Raw genomic sequence first — 20,910 nt, forward strand, 5'->3', positions numbered from 1 at the left:
ACACTCTATGCCTTCAGTGAGTTGCAATCACAAAGCACTTTTATATGGCTTAGAAATAAGAGCTTGGAAAAGTTATTTTCCGAGATAATGGTGGAGATCAATTAGATGAATTAGAAGTTTTGAAAATACCTAATTACCATTGAGCAGGTGTCTACCCCCCAGGCATGTTCAACTGGTAAAACGATGTCTAGGGATCTGAGTGAATACTTCTTTCACTAAATGTGCCTTTCTATCTACAATATGCTTCTATGGGCTGAGGGATTTAATGACAGATGCTCTGGGGATTATCTTTTTTTGTTAGGGGTCCCTAATATTTAATGGGTGAGGGAATGAATAAATCTTAAAACTAAAAAGATGATTGTTTCAGTTTGCTTTAATAAAAGCACAAACTCCAGGCTTCTCCACGGTGTCACTCAAGGAGTTTGCTTAAGGCCACCATCCAGCAGATGTGCCCGAGTGTCAGGGACTATGGTAACTGTCATTCCTCCCTTGGGCACTAAGGGGCTTCCCCAGAGAGTGGTTAATTTCAAGGAAAGTACTCTCTCCCATGTGCTAATTGGGAACACAGACTTCCTTTAAAGGCAGACTTTACAAATAAGAATAACCTTGAAAAAGACCCTTTAGATGTGTTGCCAACCACTTATAATTCTCCTTTGACATTTCACAGATGTGTTTTTTTAATATGGAAGGAGAGATCTCTTTTCTGTAAACCCAAATCACTGCTTCGCGTCCAGGGTGCAGTGGGGGCTTGTTGAATGAGCCTCTGGGGAAATAGGCTCCTCCTTGTCTCTCCCTGATCAACCTTGGTCACCTTGGCAGAAGGTTCCCCCGCCTCTCTGGGGTTACTTTTGTGGTGCTGTGACGTAAGCCTCTCTGGGGAATTCTCTTATCAGTTCAGGAGTTCTCCAGAGAGTGCCAGCTTCCCAGGCCCATGCATCTGCTTGAAAACAGAACCATCTGGAGGTCCCCACACCCAAGCTCTGAGACAGCTGCAGGGTTGTGCTAGCCATTAATGGCTATTATCCATTTTTAATCAGAAAGATCACAAGAAGAATGATCTGGGATCATTCTTATTAAAGTAAAAGGATTGTCTTTTGTTGCCATAAATGCATTCCCTATCCTGGTGTTCATCATGAGCACATCCTAAGAGAAATGATCATCTGACACACAAGCACAGGAGAGATCACAATGGGAGGCATAACCCAGGTTTGGGTTTCTCATGATGATAATTACAGAATCTCAGCTTCATTAAAGCAGTCTTACAAATGATGCTTCTTCCCCATTATAACCTTTATTTGAAATAAACCTTTCATCCTCAAGACCAAAACAATTATGTTCAGGTTGAAGAGCAATTAGTATCTACTTATGTTTGAGTAAACAAAATATATTTTTGTCTCTATTTGTTTTCCTTCTCAGTCTATGTTTGATCCTGTGTTCACTGCATGGCACACCAATACATATTTCTCATTTGTCCTAAAATGAGCAACAGATGAAATGTCTCTTTATGTAGAGTTTGAGCTTATATTCTGTTGTCTTGGAACAGTTACTCAGTGCTTTGAACCCATGTCGATTTAATTTATTCATTCTTTCAATACTGATAGGTGAGGGAGAAAGGCAAATACGTCCCTTGCCTTTATGTAGCTTACAGTCTGCCAGCAGGACAGACTAGGATATTTTTAGCCTTCTTGTTACTGCTGTACCCAATGCCTGGCACTTAGTAAGTGCTCAATAAATACTTGGTGTGTAAGTATATTCACAATAAAATATTATAAGGGCAATGACAGAGAGATTATCAGAGAGCCAGGAAATATATAGTACTGGACTGGTTTCTCTGGGGGAGGGAATAAAGAGCCAAGACAGAAGGTCTCTCTGCCATTCTTGGCAGCCTCACTGAAAGAGAACCCCACAGAATGGTGGGCCAGAACACACCTCCACTTTCAGATAAATATAGGTCCAGATCCCACTGCCCCAATTACTAGGCATAAAAGCACCGACAGATTAACCTCCTAAGGCTCAGTTTTCTCATATGTAAAATGGTAAATGGTTTGTGGGATGCTGTTAGTGACCAGCACAAAGTAATCAGTCAATACCTGTAATTGCCATTGACTACGAAGGACTGGTTGGGTTCTCACTGCACAGAATTGTGTTATTTCTTTCAAATGAAACTTTGCAGTGGATTCAATGTCTTAACAGAAGTATGAAGAAGTCAATAATTGAGTGTATAAAATAGGAGAAACCCGCAATTGCCCAATTCAAACATTTTAAATTGTGGACTATTTCTTAAACATGCATCTATTCTATTACATTAAGATGATAATCTAATCTACTACATGAATTCAAATGACTAATGATTTCAAAAGAGCAGAATTTTTTATTATGCTATGCTTCTTCCTTTTGACTTGAGGGTGGCTGTTAAAATGCCCGGAGCTTTAGTTTCCAAAGCTATAAAATGCAAACAATAAAAATAAATTTATAAAGGCATTTACTTCTCTATCTCAGAGAGTTTTCAGAAGACCTATATATGCCTAAGTTCTCCTTCATTGGTTCATCAATTCACTAAATAATTATTGTCCATTAGTTATATGCAATATATCATGCCAGTCATATGATGAGATATCTGCCCTGCAGGATCACATGGTAGGGAGGTTGAGGAGACAGACATGTGTACAATTATTATAAGGAATGGTAATAAATGCTATGGTAGAGGGAGTTGCTAAGAGTGTTGGGGATGGAGAAAGAGTGTCTTGACTTAGCATGGGACTGTCAGGAGTACCAAATGGATCCTTTATTTTCCTAATTTCAGTCCCAAATTTAGTGTATGACACTGCTTTTCAATAGATCTACTGTGCATGTTTAGACTGCATTTAGTTCAATTCAATTCTAAGCATTCTTTCATTGGTCAGTTTTCATTATTCCAACTATCTATTTATCTAACATCAAATTCTAAATAAAGAGGTATTCCCTGATATCTCTTTCGATTAATCAATAAAGGAATATCTCTTTCAATGAGTCAATAAAGGAATATTTCCTTAGCTTGTTTTCTGTTTTAACTATTCTGCTCTAAAATCAGGCATGAATGAAATCCATCCCTCACTTTAAGAAGCTCCCAGTTTAAGAACTGATGTAGGAAAAATGCAGATTACTATAGTCCAAGTCAGAATATGGTAAAATCATAAGCATGAAATGAAGACTGGGAAACAATGTATGTATGTGTTTTCACACCTCTCCAACACCATGTGGTTAGTTACCTGCCCAATCACTCCAGGTACTATAGGTATAGACACTGTTTTGGCTATGAGAGAGAAAACAGGTGAAGCCCTAAAGGTTGGTGAGATCTCTCAGGTCTTGGTTATTCAGTAAGAAGAGCTTCCTACATTTGTGAAGCAGAGGGAGAAGGGGTGCAGAAGCAGAACTAGAAAGCAGCACTACCTAGGTCTTGTGAGAAGCTTGAGACTGAGAAACATGACTGAGCAGTGGCATCACTGCTGAGTTCTGTTGGGGGTGGTTTCCTTTAGAGGAATTCAGGAATATCAGGGTGCAACCATTTCAGACTCTGGCAACATCCCCTACATCTAAGTGAAGTTTCCTTAGTTTCCTTAGCTTTGGACAACTTCTGATGCATATGATACCTGTTACCTTTCTGGGGACCCAAGTTAACACGGATCTCAAAGAGGATAACTCTGAGGTGGGGAAACTTGCATGAGGAGTGCTAGGTGGGCCTAGATTTTTATTTCAGTGTGGGATAGGATCAAGGAATTTTAAAATCAAGTGCCTTGTCAAAGACAAAAATACATCACAGACTTTGTTTTACTATTTACAAAAATAAAGATAAAGGTGTTAAAGTAACTAGTAACTTTGATATTTCAACTCCAAAAGTTATAGCTTTGGATTCAGTGGAAATGATTCCTTTATTCTCTTTGTGCTAATTTATTTTTGGTAGGAACATCAATTTTGGCTTGAGCTGAGAGGCTGATGAGATGTCTTAGTTTACTTAGAAGGCTGTAAACTCTTCCATGATGAAACTTCTAAAATCATTTCCCAATTCTTTAAATATCATGTGCTTAAGATTTAAAAGGCTGCCATTTTACTACCATTTAATTATCTACCTCTCAGGCAACTGTGATATTACAATTTTGCAACATCCTGTAGTTCTGTCCAACCATTCAATTATGTGTATAGCAGGATTTTTATACTACTCTAATTAATAGGAAAACTAGATAGAGGAATTAATGTCAATTAACAAATAATATGGATAGAAACCTGATTCTCATCATTTTTTCCCCATACTGAATTGCTATATATGCAGTATAAAACTTTAGTTAGGGCTGAGTTTCAGACCCATACTTATATTAAAAAAAATCACTCAGCTTGCTGTTATGCATTATGATTATTAGAAGTTTACCGATAAATATCTGAGAAGAAAAGAAAAAGATGCCTGGATTTGCAGGCAAGTTCAGTAATCTACTTCAGCCACTTGCTAGGAAGAAAGTCACATAACCTCCCTGGTTCTTAAATTTTTCATCAGTCATTTTTAGTCAATAGCACCTTCAGCTAGTCCCACTTGCACTAGGCTTTGAGCTTTAGGGTCTGGCTCTGGCCCTTTTCATGTTGTGCCCCATCCCATTGGAATCTTTGGGCCAAGGACCATTTCCATCCAGAACCCATGCCTTCGCACTCACATCATGCTCTTTATGCTCTGGGTATTTGAGACCCTAGGGTTCTCAGCACAAGTGGCCCTGAACAAGTTCTCAGGTTCTCTCTTCCCTGAGTTCATTCCTTTAAGATTAGGAAAAGACGCTGGGAGTATTAGTACATGGAGGGACCAAAGGTGGATATTTATGAGGTGGAGATGAAGGGCTTTATTATCTAAAATCACATGCTCAGATCTGCCCAATAAAGCCTGGAATCAGGGATAAGAAATGGCAGATTGGCTGGGGAGTAGGTATCTGCTGGTACACTTGCTTCAGGTCTTAAGAGTGTTGGCACAGGCTTGGTTAGACCTTGCTAATGACCACTCTTTTAGAAATGGTGCAAGGGATTTAGCTGCAGAAAGGGCGGCCTAAGGTTGTGGTGTGTGTTTAAACTTTTCCTTGTTCTCAATTATGCTTATTAACTTAATGCCACCGTGATTCAAGCCTTAGCAATTCATTCCTGAGTTTAGACATTACTTATTGAAATGTAAATAATTCTTGGGAGGTGCTAATACATCTATATTTTTCACCAGCAGCAATTAAGATCTTTGTATGCATTTATCCCTAGCAAGTTTCAGAAGAAAAGGACATAGGACTACTAAGTTTCATTGGTAATGAATTAATGTCTGGAAGAGTGTCAAAATTTCCTGAATTTCTAAGCTACCAGATTCAGCACCGTAACAACAACAACAACAACAACAACAACAACAACAATAATAACAACAACAACAACATTGGCTATTATTCATCGAAGATTTACTATGTATTAGACTCTGTTCTAAGCATTTTACATGGATCATATTATTCAATCCTCAGAACTTACGAAGTAGGTCCTTTTGTTACCCCTATTGTAAAGATAAGAAAAACTGAGACACAGAGTATAGTGATTTTCCCAAATTCCAGACTTAATAAGTAGCAGGATTAGAATTTGAACCCAGGTCTCTGATTATTCCTTCCCATTGGTTTAGGGTTCTACTTTATTTATATGTCTCTTTTGTCAACCTAACACTGATTTACCATTCATGCATCTCCAGTGTACTATAGGAATTTGAAGTCTAATGTTAGACCATCTTATGTGTAATAATTAATCTTTATTGCTCTTATTATTATAATTGTCACATTCAGAACTCAGTAGCTACTATTATACTAGTCTACTATCCTGGTTACTAAAAAGCTTGGGAGATTGCCAACATGCTGTGTTATTTTTTTTAGCCAATTACTGAAGTGATAAATTTGCATCAAGGACCATTTCCTAAGGATTATTACAACTTTCAATTAAGTCTTTAGTGTTTTTTTAAATATATGGTAACATATAGAATTTTTAAATGAGAAAAATATGTAAAAATTGAAAAATATATTAACAGGAAAAATTTATTACTTTTATATTATGGTTAAAAATATCACATTTCTAGAATATATAATGTTGCCTTTAAAGGAAATGAATTACCTTTACATTTCATTTATTTTTCTGTAAATTGTATTGAAATGAATTTTCTCTTTTTTGAAGGAATGAGAGTGAAGAACTATAACTCTAAATTTGGCCTATAGGCAAACTATAGCCTATAGGCCAAATCTGGCCCACAGACTGTTTTTGTAATAAAGTATTATTGAAAGACAATGAAACTCATTTGCTTACATACTGTCTATGGCTGCTTTTGTGCTACGACAGCACAGTTAATTATTTATGATAGAAATTGGATGGCATTCAGAGATGAAAATATTTACTATATGGTCCTTTATAGAAGAATTTGATTCCTGCTCTCAACAATTTGTCAAAATTGAAATGTTGGTTGATGTACATTATAATAATAATTTAAAGTCCCCTTATATTGAAGGCTTTCCAAAAAACCAAAATCACAGTTGTATCAGAACAAGTTTTGGACTCGAAAATGTTCAGCTAGTGAAATAAACATGTTTTACTTTATTATCACCTGGATTGATTTGAAAGAACTCACAAAACAAGGTGAGGTTACCTCAATATTACGGTTGCTCTTTAAGCAAAAATATGTTTTTTACATACTTACTAAAAGGAAATAGAAGGCTACATAATCATGGGAGTTTTATAATAAAACCCAGAATTGATTATTTACTTTTTTTCACTAAAGCAGAATTAAAATGGGAAAAAATAAATAAATGGGGAAAAAGCAGAATTAAAATGGGAAAAAATAAATAAAATGGGAAAAAAATAAATACCAAATCTACTAAGTAAATTTATTTAAAATTAAAAAAAGAAAGCCACTCGCACCAGTTCCCCACTAACCAAAAGTCCATTTACAGAAACTGTGTCTGAACAGTAAGGGAGCGAAGTGATGTTTTCCTACCTTGATTAGATCGTTCAATAGTTTCTTTGTAAGAGATAGAATTTCTATTGTATTTGATCTCCCTCTCCACATAAACCAGACCTAAGCTACATGGTATTCACTGATCAATCCCCTAAAGCCTAGTAGACAGGATGTCAGAAACATACGTTGGTTCAGGAGACAAAGAACAGTAAGGAATGCAGTTGTCACTTGGTAAATTTGGTGGGCCTAACTCAACCATAGTTTTTGGTATGCAATATTGTGTCCCAAGATATGCCTTTTTAAAAAAATAACAGCTTTATTGAGATATAATCCACAGATCATAAATTTACCGTTTTAATGTGTATCATTCAGTGGTTTTTAGTATATTGACAGTTGTGCAACCATTACCACTATCTAATTTTAGAATGCTTTTATCACCCCAAAAGAAGGAAGGAATAAAAAAATGCCAAGGGGAAGGCTTCGTGTCTAACTTTCACGAACAAAAATTATATGGTAATAAAAATGAAAGTAGATTTCATAAACATTGCTGGAACAACTCGAAATTCATGTGGATAAACAAAAGCTCATCTCATACCTCACACTATATACAAAAATTGACTTGAAATATATGAGACTGTATGTCAAATCTACAATTATAAAACTTCTAGGAAAGTGTTGTCCAAAAAGAATACTGAGCAATGATGGAAGTGCTGAATAGCTATTCTTCCGATATGATAGCCACTAGCCAGTGAGATTATCAAGCGCTTGAAATGTGGTGAATGAGCATGAGGAATTGAACCTTTAACTTGATTTAATTTTAATTATTTAGAGCTTAAATTTAAATAGCCACATGACTGGTGGCTATTACATTGGATATCCGAGACTTACAGAAATTATAAGAACAAATATTTGTAACTAGAGTTAGGCAAAGATTTCTAGGGATAAAAAAGCATTTGCAATGAAAGAAAAAATGATAAATTAGACTTCATTAAAAATAAAAACATTCTTTTTAAAAGACACTGATCAGAAAAGAAAATTCACTGACTGAGAGAAAAGATTTATATCTAAATCCTTGATAAAGAAATTGTATCTAGAAAACATAAAAAAATTCTCATACATTAATAAGAAAACAAACTGGGCAAATGATTTGAACAGACATCTCAACAAAAGAGATACAAAAGGCAAATGAGCACAAAAAATGGTGTTCAACATTATTAGTCTTTAGGGGAACTCAAAACCACAATGATATAATACTATATACCTAATAGAATGACTTTAATAAATTTTTAAAAAACCTGAACAATACCAAATCTGGCTGGAATGTGGAGCAACTGGAACTCTCCTATATGTTGGTAGCAATACAACATGTCAAAGCCCCTTTGGAAAATAGTTTAGCAGTTTCTGATAAAGTAAAATTATATGACCAGTGTTTTATTAGAGTCAGCCTTTACCAGCTCACGAAAACAACTTTTGCATATCTATTTCCAGCTTCGTGTTTAGTGATGCCATGTCAAATATGTTAAATAAGCTAGGTTGGGAGTATTTATGTTACAAGAATTGGCAAATACCACAAACAAACATTGGAGGGCAATTATTAAATATTTATTATTATGGCACTGCCGATGGCCTAGCAATTGTAGTCCTAAAGAAATGAAGACATATGTCCATCCAAATACCTATACATTAATGTTTATAGTAGCAATATTCATATTTGCCCCAAAGTGGAAACAAACAAAATGTCTATGAATTGGCGAGTTGATTAACAAATTGTGATACGTCTATAAATGGAATACTACTCAGTGACAAAAAGGAATGAACTACTAATAAATGCAATAACATGGATGAATCTCAAAAGCACTGGGCTAAGTAAGGGAAGATAGGCACAAAAGATGACAATCTTTATGGTTCCACTTATGTAACATTCTGGAACAGGCAAATTTATAAGGACACATATCAAATTAGGAGTGAGAGAAGAGGATTAATTATGGAGGAAAACAAGGAAATTTGGGGAGTGATGAAAATATACCATATATACCTCTAGCAAAATTTATAGAACTATACACTTAGATGAATTTTATTTTATCTAAATTACACCTCACTAAGCCTCACTTTGGAAAAAAAAAAAAAGAATAGATTTCTTATCGGAAAATATCATTTGATCTCTTGCAGAGAAACTGTTCTGAAAATTTATGAGAGCAACTATAACATATAAGAGAAGTTGAGAGTTTAATGAGAGGATTTCTCTGTCTCTTTTTCTTCTGTCTCTCTCTCTTAAAAATAAAACTACAAACATGAATTAAGCTAAATACTTTTTTTGGGACCTGAGTCTACAATATTTTCTTCCAATAGGTTCCACATTGCCTCGATTCTTTGAGTATGAAAGGTACTCCTGAATTACAACACAAATTATAGTTGCTTTTAGTCCACCAAATGGGTTTTCAAAGACATGTCAGATCATACATTAGACTAATGAGCTCAGAATTTTTTCTCTTGGTCAAGTTCCCAGGAGTGGCTTGATTTCACATGATTTCTGATACTTGGACAACAGCATCAAACAACAAAGTCTAGTTTTAAATCTATATTTAAAGGGCTAAAGCCTTTTGGCACATAACTTAATGTCTATTCTAATTTACTATTTGTGTGTTTATCAATTTTAGAGGGACCCTTGGATGGTTCTGCACTGGTGATTAGGGTATTAATTCTGTTAAACAGTTATTAAGAACCAAATTACCTATTCATGCCTATCCCTGGTGATTCACTGCTAAAATGTCTAATTGAGGAAATACAGAGATTAGCAGGCTGGTTGGATTTTTTCTTTCTAATAATAATCTGCTAAAATATTTCTCACTAAGTTTTTCAAGGATTTTACATTAGTAAAAAGTAAAATCACCTTTAGTACATTAATTATTGTATAACTCTATGGGATGGATGCATCAAATAAGGTATAACTTATTATTTCTGCCCTCTACCCTCTAAAATGTTTACTTCATGTCATAAAATGTAGAAACTTTCTCAAACAAGGGCTGTGGTGGCTGTTTTTGAATGCAGTATACCTGGTGAACTGACTTGAAATAAGTTTTTCTAACATATCGATAGGTTCCAATAACAAAAACAAAAAACAAAAAACACCAAAATATGTTCCAATTGGATAATTTTCCTCTCTGAAATTTCTAGTGTAATAAAGCCAAGATAAGATAATGGAAAAGATATCTTATGTGTAGGGTTTTTTTTTTAACAGATTAAAGTTAAGCATTATGATATGCTCTATCTGCTGGCTGCCATGTCTACCTATTGGGCTTGTATTATCACAGCATTAGTTGTTGAGTGGTGAGTTTTGTGGAAGAGCTTGCCAGACTAGACATGAAGTGAGAATAAATTAATCTAGACAGCATAAAGTTTTACCAGTACATTAGTAATTTTTGACACCTTCATAATAGGGTCATTGCTGATTAGATCAAGATGTAAAAATACATCTACATAAAAGAATTAAATTAAACAGAGTACATTGTTTAAAATTTCTAAGTAGCTATATTGGTCTTTCATTATTATAAAAAGTATAATATGTAAAATAAAATATTAAAATCAAGCAGAGCTGTAGAAATAAAAAATAATAGTCTTTGCCCAGTGCCAATTATGTAGGCATAACTTATGTATATATACAGAGATATATTTTAAAAAGAAAATCATCATATTATACATCTACTTGTACAATTTTTTCAATGGACAATTTATCATTAACTTTCTCTATGAAAATGCCTACAGGTCTTCCTCAAGGCAGCATATAATTAGGCTCTAAGATACATTATAATGCACTTAACTGAACCTCTCTTAAAAAATATTTAGATTTTCCATTTTTTCCCTATCATAGTTTACATTTTTGTACCCAATTTTTTGCTTACTTATATGACTATTTCTTTAGATATATTACTAGAAGCAGATATTTTAGGTAGAAAAAAATGCTGTTTTCTTGGGAAGGCTGTGGGATTTGTCAAATGAAAGATTTGGAATGAAAAATAAAAGGGAAGGAAATCATGTTGCTGTATGAAGGATGATTTCATAAGACCATGACTGTATTAATGATTTATGTGTGAAATCTAGAGTTTTGTGTTCTCAGTTTCAGAAAATATATTGTATTTAAAATGTCTTCTATGTACCAGCATTGTGCCATTTGCTTTTATATGTTATTTCTTTCTTTATGTTGACTTAGTTTTTTAATCGCTTATGACATTTTCAAGCAATCTCCTCTATATGAAAAAGAGGTTTTTTCACATTATCTTTGACTGAGGTTTTTTGCCCAAAATACAATAATTTCAGAGAGTGATAAATGCTATGAACAAAATTAAATAGATTCATGCCCAAGAGAGTTGCTAAACAGGGAGGACTTTAACTGATGGGGGGTGAGTGAGGGCCTGTTGAAGGAGGTAGCAGTCAAGGAGAAAATGAATGAGCAAGAAGAGTAAGTCATAAAATATATAAAGGAAATTGTTTGTTTGTGTTTTTTTTTTTCAGGTAAAGGAGACTATAAATACAAAGAAATGAAAGCAGGAACTAATTTGGATTATTTATAGAATGAAAATTATTCTAGTATGTCTAGAATAAAAGGCAGGGGCCAGACCAAGGGGGGCCTTGAAAGCCAGGGTAAGAAGTTTGGAAGTTAGAAAAACAATGCACTCCAAGTTCAATGGGAAGCTATTGGATATTTATAAACTGGGAGCATCATAATCTGATTCATGTGCTTGTGTGGCTGATTTTAAATGTTTGGTGAATGGACTAAGGAAGGCAAGGGTGGAAACAAGGAGACGAGGTAGGATGATATTGAAGTCATGCAAGTGAGCGATGATGGTGGCATTGCCAATTCAGAGCAATCATGGATTAAGGATATATTTTGGAAGTAGAACACAGGACTTGCTGATGAACTAAATGTGGAGTGCAACAGAAAGAGATAAATTATGGCCATCTTCCAATATGAAAAAGGAGGCCCTCAGACAGGAAAGTACTTCTAACAGCTCATAGTGCTAGGGATAGAAGTTGAGAGTTTAATGAGAGGATTTCTCTGTCTCTTTTTCTTCTGTCTCTCTCTCTTAAAAATAAAACTACAAACATGAATTAAGCTAAATACTTTTTTTGGGACCTGAGTCTACAATATTTTCTTCCAATAGGTTCCACATTGCCTCGATTCTTTGAGTATGAAAGGTACTCCTGAATTACCACACAAATTATAGTTGCTTTTAGTCCACCAAATGGGTTTTCAAAGACATGTCAGATCATACATTAGACTAATGAGCTCAGAATTTTTTCTCTTGGTCAAGTTCCCAGGAGTGGCTTGATTTCACATGATTTCTGATACTTGGACAACAGCATCAAACAACAAAGTCTAGTTTTAAATCTATATTTAAAGGGCTAAAGCCTTTTGGCACATAACTTAATGTCTATTCTAATTTACTATTTGTGTGTTTATCAATTTTAGAGGGACCCTTGGATGGTTCTGCACTGGTAATTAGGGTATTAATTCTGTTAAACAGTTATTAAGAACCAAATTACCTATTCATGCCTATCCCTGGTGATTCACTGCTAAAATGTCTAATTGAGGAAATACAGAGATTAGCAGGCTGGTTGGATTTTTTCTTTCTAATAATAATCTGCTAAAATATTTCTAAGTTTTTCAAGGATTTTACATTAGTAAAAGTAAAATCACCTTTAGTACATTAATTATTGTATAACTCTATGGGATGGATGCATCAAATAAGGTATAACTTATTATTTCTGCCCTCTACCCTCTAAAATGTTTACTTCATGTCATAAAATGTAGAAACTTTCTCAAACAAGGGCTGTGGTGGCTGTTTTTGAATGCAGTATACCTGGTGAACTGACTTGAAATAAGTTTTTCTAACATATCGATAGGTTCCAATAACAAAAACAAAAAACAAAAAACACCAAAATATGTTCCAATTGGATAATTTTCCTCTCTGAAATTTCTAGTGTAATAAAGCCAAGATAAGATAATGGAAAAGATATCTTATGTGTAGGGTTTTTTTTTTAACAGATTAAAGTTAAGCATTATGATATGCTCTATCTGCTGGCTGCCATGTCTACCTATTGGGCTTGTATTATCACAGCATTAGTTGTTGAGTGGTGAGTTTTGTGGAAGAGCTTGCCAGACTAGACATGAAGTGAGAATAAATTAATCTAGACAGCATAAAGTTTTACCAGTACATTAGTAATTTTTGACACCTTCATAATAGGGTCATTGCTGATTAGATCAAGATGTAAAAATACATCTACATAAAAGAATTAAATTAAACAGAGTACATTGTTTAAAATTTCTAAGTAGCTATATTGGTCTTTCATTATTATAAAAAGTATAATATGTAAAATAAAATATTAAAATCAAGCAGAGCTGTAGAAATAAAAAATAATAGTCTTTGCCCAGTGCCAATTATGTAGGCATAACTTATGTATATATACAGAGATATATTTTAAAAAGAAAATCATCATATTATACATCTACTTGTACAATTTTTTCAATGGACAATTTATCATTAACTTTCTCTATGAAAATGCCTACAGGTCTTCCTCAAGGCAGCATATAATTAGGCTCTAAGATACATTATAATGCACTTAACTGAACCTCTCTTAAAAAATATTTAGATTTTCCATTTTTTCCCTATCATAGTTTACATTTTTGTACCCAATTTTTTGCTTACTTATATGACTATTTCTTTAGATATATTACTAGAAGCAGATATTTTAGGTAGAAAAAAATGCTGTTTTCTTGGGAAGGCTGTGGGATTTGTCAAATGAAAGATTTGGAATGAAAAATAAAAGGGAAGGAAATCATGTTGCTGTATGAAGGATGATTTCATAAGACCATGACTGTATTAATGATTTATGTGTGAAATCTAGAGTTTTGTGTTCTCAGTTTCAGAAAATATATTGTATTTAAAATGTCTTCTATGTACCAGCATTGTGCCATTTGCTTTTATATGTTATTTCTTTCTTTATGTTGACTTAGTTTTTTAATCGCTTATGACATTTTCAAGCAATCTCCTCTATATGAAAAAGAGGTTTTTTCACATTATCTTTGACTGAGGTTTTTTGCCCAAAATACAATAATTTCAGAGAGTGATAAATGCTATGAACAAAATTAAATAGATTCATGCCCAAGAGAGTTGCTAAACAGGGAGGACTTTAACTGATGGGGGGTGAGTGAGGGCCTGTTGAAGGAGGTAGCAGTCAAGGAGAAAATGAATGAGCAAGAAGAGTAAGTCATAAAATATATAAAGGAAATTGTTTGTTTGTGTTTTTTTTTTTCAGGTAAAGGAGACTATAAATACAAAGAAATGAAAGCAGGAACTAATTTGGATTATTTATAGAATGAAAATTATTCTAGTATGTCTAGAATAAAAGGCAGGGGCCAGACCAAGGGGGGCCTTGAAAGCCAGGGTAAGAAGTTTGGAAGTTAGAAAAACAATGCACTCCAAGTTCAATGGGAAGCTATTGGATATTTATAAACTGGGAGCATCATAATCTGATTCATGTGCTTGTGTGGCTGATTTTAAATGTTTGGTGAATGGACTAAGGAAGGCAAGGGTGGAAACAAGGAGACGAGGTAGGATGATATTGAAGTCATGCAAGTGAGCGATGATGGTGGCATTGCCAATTCAGAGCAATCATGGATTAAGGATATATTTTGGAAGTAGAACACAGGACTTGCTGATGAACTAAATGTGGAGTGCAACAGAAAGAGATAAATTATGGCCATCTTCCAATATGAAAAAGGAGGCCCTCAGACAGGAAAGTACTTCTAACAGCTCATAGTGCTAGGGATATGGAAAAAAGTGGAGTTCAGAGCCTACGAGAAATGGAGTCCTTTACAAACCCTTTCTGCTCTGGCCTAGAATCCTGAACGGTGGTATCCAGAGGATAAAGATGAACCAAAAGTAAACGAGACATCACATGGACTGTATCACATTATGAGTTGTTTGAGTCATTCCAAAATTGTATTCTTTAACACTAGAAATAATGTGATCCTGAATTGCTAGTGCCTAGATGCTAGGCTAAAACAAAATTATTATCTTTCCTAGAGAAATATAGAATATTTCTAGGGCTCAAATTATTTCCACAAAGAACATTTTAAATAAAATCTCAGAACACAATGCAAGATAACCAGGCACTTAAGAAGACAATATGCTGCTTTTTTCCTGGGTCATGTTTTGGGTAGGAAAGATCTACAAGTATACTTCTTAACAGAATTAATGGAAGCCAGAAAAACAATAAATTAACAATAAAATACTATTTCCAATATACCAAACATACAAACAAACAAAAAAACCCCAAACTGCCAATTATGAATTCTATTTCCAATAAAAATAGGTTTCAAAAAGGAAGGCAAAATAAAGATATTAATAAACAGAGAATGAGTAATATTGTCACCTAAACTAAAACCTAAAGGAAATTCTACAGATAGAAGAAAAATGTTCACAGAAAGAAAGTTGAAGAATTAAAAAGGAATAAAGAGTGAATAAAATGATAGATAGATTATGAATATAAACTGTATGTATAGAAGTAAAGAACATAATAATTATAGCATATAGGTCAGATGGGAGTCAATTGGGGTAAAATGTTCTAAGATTCTTGAATTCCTTGGTAAGAGGGTAAAAATGAAAATACCAATTAATATTAGATTAAAATAGGTTAAAAATACATGCTTTAACCTCTAGGATAACCACTAAAAGATTTGCAAAAAATATATTATAAGTTATAAAAAGAATAATAATATATGTTGAGAGAGAGAGAGAGAGAGAGAATATAAAATATAAAATAGGACAAATTTAAAGCACATAACAAGTTAGGAGATTATTTAAGTACAAATATATCAAGAATTGCTATAAGTTCCACAATTAAAAGCCAATTATTTTTCAGATGGTTATTTTGCTAACACAATAGAAAAGGTACCCCATAAAACATTAACCAAATAAAGCTGGTGTATCTATATTAATATCATATTAATATAAAACCAACTATAAGGGAACATTACCAGAGACAAAAGGATGAATTCATCAAGAAGATATAACAATTTTAAATTTGTGTGTACTTAAAAACATGGCTCAAAATAAAATAAACAGTTACAATTATGAGCAGAAATAATCACACTCACAATTATAGTGAGTGATTAAAAACTTGGCTCTAGTATATTTTATTCTATAACAATCCTTGTACTTTTCATTTGTTTTTCATGCCATTGTTCTAATGGATAAATGGCATCATTTATCTTGTGCGATGACTGTATTCTGTATTTGACTATTTGCTTCTTCATAATATTATTTACTTTGTTTTTCTATCCTTTTCTCAGTAAGTAGGTAGGTAGTTCTGGAGTTATTTGCCCCAGGTTCAATTTATTTTAGATTAGATTTCTTCATGGATGGTGCTATCTCCTTTTTATTGCAACTCTTCATTAGATATATGATTGATCAGTGAGTTCTGGTGAACAGTGGAAAATTTTAACACCTCTTGCTTAGTAACTAATATAACAAACAGATTAAAAATCAGTAAGGGTATAGAAGATTTGAAAAACTCAGTGGATATATTTGACACTATATCCAATAACTGTAGGAAGCACATTTTTGTCAAGCACATATAGTACAGTTATAAAATTTTACATTATCTTAGAATAAGTAAGTCTCAACAAATTTCAAAAAATTAAACTTACAGAGCATATGTCTTCCAACCAGAGTTTAATAACCCAGAAATGGAGAACAAAAAGATAACTAAGAAAATCCCAAATGTTAAAAATTAAGCAATGCATTTCTAAATAGTTCACTGGTCAAAGAAAGAAATCAAAATGGAAATTAAAAAATACTTTCACTTAAATGATAACGGAACTAGCATCAGAAGTGGCAAGGTGCAGCTACAGCCATGATTAGAGGAAAACAGTAGCCTCGAATGTATATATTGAAAAGGAAGACAGATGAGAGTCTTTTTCAAAAGTTAACAATAAATAACAGAATAAATTCAAAGAAAATAGAAGAAATAATGAGGGTAAGAAAAATTTAATAAAATAGAAAAACAATAATAATGAATGTTAGTATAATCAAAAGTGAGTTCTTTGAAAATATTAATAAACATCACATGAGGTTAATTTTAAAAAGGGAGAAATAATTAGTATCAGAAAGAAAAGAGAGACCATGTTATATATAGATCTTACAGATACAGAAAAATTTAAGGGTCATATTATGAGCTTTATGAAATACAATTCCTTAAAACTGATACAATACTAAGTACACAATTCATACTAAGTATGAATAGCTCTACAGCAATTAAAGAAATTCAATCTGTAATAAAAATAAGTCTTCTCAAAGGAAACGATGCCTGGATTATTCTGTCAAATCATTCAACCAAGCATTTAGGAAAGAGGTAACAATAATTTTAAACTGATTATTCTACAAAATATAAAAGATTGCAAAAATCCCCAGCTCATTTTAGGAGGACTGTGTAATCCACCAAAACCCCAAAAGGGAAACTGAAAAAAAAAGGAAAATTATAGGGAAGTATCATTCATAAGTATAGAAAATCCTAAGTAAATGTTAGTAAACTGATCCTACCCATGTATCATTCCATTTAGGGTTTATTCGGAAATTCAGAGTTACTAAAGATTAATTGATTTTTAAGTGTAATATACTACATTAACAAAATAAAATTGGAAAGTGATTTTAATTAATCAGAAAAATGACAAAAATTAAATGGAATTTCATAGTTTAAAATTTTTAAAGGAAATTCTAAGAGAATTTCTTTAACATATTATATTGACTAAAAACACAAGTAGATATCTTACTTAACAATTAATGCTGAAAGCTTTCCCTTTGAGTTTGTCTTAAGTTACTAAATCGTGAAATAGTTTATCACAGCAACAGTTAACTGATTCAAACAGGTAATACACTTAAACAGGTATTGCACAAAAGAGTATATATGAATGACCAATAAGGATATGAGAAGATGCTCAGTCTCATTAATCATTAGGGAAATAGAAAGCTATAATAAGACTCCAACCAGATTGGCTAAATTAAAGACTAACAATGGCAAGTGGTGATAAGGACATAGAGATGATAACTGATAAGAAACTTAGATTTTCATATGGTACTGATAGGAATGTAAATTGACACAAAACACTTTAAAAAACAGATTAGCATCAGCTAACACAACTGAAAATACGAGTACATTATGGATCAACAATTTAATTTTTAGATATATATTTAAAAGAATCACATGTATTTGATTGCTAAGAGACATATATAGTAATGTTCATATCAGTATTATTTATAATAGTCTTACACTGAAAACTCAAATATCTGTCAATTTAAACAATGAATAAATAGTGATATAATCACACAATAAAATACAATCATGAAAAAGAAAAGTTAAAAGTAGCAATATAATGAATCACACATTTTGAATAGTGGGAAAAGAAGTCAGAAATATATAATATATACTTTTATTATATTATTCCAATTATGTGAAGCTCAAAAACAAGCAAAACTAAACTATAGTGTAATGTATTGTTCATCAGAGATAAAAGTATTAAGAAAATAAGGAAGCAAAAACTATAAAAAAGTCAGAATAGTCATTATAGTTATCAAGGAGGGAGGAGGTTATATTTGAGAAGAGGCAGCCAGGAGCTTTCTGGAATGGGGACAGTATGATTTCTTGACCTGAGTGAAGGTTATGTGAAGGTTTGTTAGATGGTAATTTATTAACTAGTTCAGTTATGTTTATGCACTTGCTATGAGAATGTTAGATTTCACAATGAAAATGTTAAAGAGACAGAAAGACACCATGAACAGTCAATGAACAGTCAGTAATCTGTGTCAATCTGTTCCTGAAACACCAACCAGCATGTTACTGCTCCCCCTGATGTTACCTCTACTACCTCCTCTATAAAGCAAAAAGTTGGTTAACAAAATGGCTTTAAGTCTTCCTTTAGTATTCCACAACATTAAATGTTAAACTATAATGGTAGTACAGCAGTGTTGACACATAGTTCAAATAATAAGACCCAGAATTAATGAGAAATGACATCTGATGGACCAGTTAAAGTTTTGGTGTGATTTGAGTAGCAACCCATATTAGCTAAGGTGCTCCTTTGGGTGCTTTATTTCTTGTTCCCTGGCCTGCTTCAGTCACTCTGAAATTGTGTACCTGTCTCTCAGCTTTACAGACTTATCAGAAGAAAATATAGCAGATGCAAATCAGCATATGCCTATAACTTGTCAGTTTATTCCCATGTGCTACTCTTCATATCTCATTTTTTTGTGTGTGACAAAAAGATTCGTTTATCTAATTCAAAGCCTGCTCATTATATCTAGAAATGATTTAGAATTGCTTGTGTAACACATGGCCTATTGTCATCATAAAACATTCCTGGTTAAAACAGAATTTGAAGATGAACTACTCTATGGTATTGATAATATAAAAGTAACCTCTAATAAAATATTTCAGTCTGAGAAATTATTAAAGAGCAACATGGAATTTATTTATATCATACATGTAATGCAAATGTATTTAGCTTCTTATATAAGTGTAAGCATCCCAAGCAACCATGCTACTTTTAATGTATATATGCTGGCCTTTTTGTGTTGAGGAACTAATTCATTAGTAGATCATTTATTCAACTTGGCTATTTTTCTGTTTCTCTGTCAATAAAATTAATATTAATAATCTTATTCTCAAACATACTTATAGAAACAGAAGTTGTTTGACCAAAGATATCACTTAAAGAATTTTTTTTAAATAAAGCTCTCCAACCTCTATGCTAGACCCACTTAATCAAAAAATGTCTCCAATGAAACAACCCTGTAATCTAATATTTTACAAATCCTCCTGAAAATCTATTGAATTACCAGATCTGAAAACCATTAGTTTGAAAGATATTGAAACAACCTATTTGTAAAAGGACATAACTCCATGTTATTTAATAAAATATTTAATTAATTAATTAACTAATTAATTAATTACTTCCTGGTTTCCCTCTTGCTCCTCTTCTGGAATATAAGCTTCATATAAACAAGTTCTCTGGGCCTAGTTCACCACTGTTTTTAAATATATAGAACAGAAGTTTTCAACTATGGGTCAAATTCAGCCCATCTGACTATTTTTATAAAATTGTACTGGAAACACAGCACTTCCCATGGATTTACATACTATCTATAACTGCTTTCATGCTACAGTGGCAGAATTGAGTAGTTGAAAACAGAGACCATCTGGCCTGCAGAACTCAAAGTATTTACTGTCTGTTCCTTTACAGAAGTGGTGTGCTGATCCCTGATCTAGATTGGCTACAGTATAGTGGATTCTTCATAGTTGTTGAATATTGAATGGATGAAATAATCAGTATATTAGTGTCTCTAAGCAACTCTCTTTTGCCCAAATTAAGTTTCTTTTTGCATATTACTCTTAGTTAACTGTTCTATTGTATTGTGGATATTCTTTGTAAGCTTACTCCCCTCATTGCATTATTAAGTGCTCTTCATTTTCCCTTGGAGCTAACCTGGGGTTTTGGTTATGCTAAAGTACAATGAGATATGGGAATATGTGAATCAATTTAAGCACAATTTCTTAGTAGCACATTAATTACATGCTATAAGATTTGTTCCAGCTCTCCATTCTCAGAAGAGTGGCGATAATGTATCAGATTACGAGTTAAATGGAAAGCCAAGTTAACAAGGATAAAATGTGTTATATAGAGTGATGAGTATGATTTGTTATAATCCCAGTTGGATTTAATGATAGGTTATCAGTATCCAGGGATGGAGTACACTATCTTTTAATAGTTAACAAAAAGTACAGTGGACTGCTTTCTAGGTTTATAATCCCATTAGCTATCTGTAAACTTGGGCAGTAGGTGACTTCTCCAAGTGAGTGTTCCTCTGTTTTTTCTTCAGTAA

At 33.1% G+C, this 20,910-nt stretch overlaps 1 protein-coding gene across 1 annotated transcript in view; it reads left to right on the forward strand.

Annotated features, from left to right (window-relative positions):
- Positions 1 to 20,910, forward strand: part of FAM19A1 (family with sequence similarity 19 member A1, C-C motif chemokine like) — a 529,496-nt gene that overhangs the window by 104,601 nt on the left and 403,985 nt on the right. The window lies entirely within an intron of this gene.

Source organism: Pteropus vampyrus, unplaced genomic scaffold, assembly GCF_000151845.1.
Source record: "Pteropus vampyrus isolate Shadow unplaced genomic scaffold, Pvam_2.0 Scaffold41, whole genome shotgun sequence".
NCBI lineage: Eukaryota > Metazoa > Chordata > Mammalia > Chiroptera > Pteropodidae > Pteropus > Pteropus vampyrus.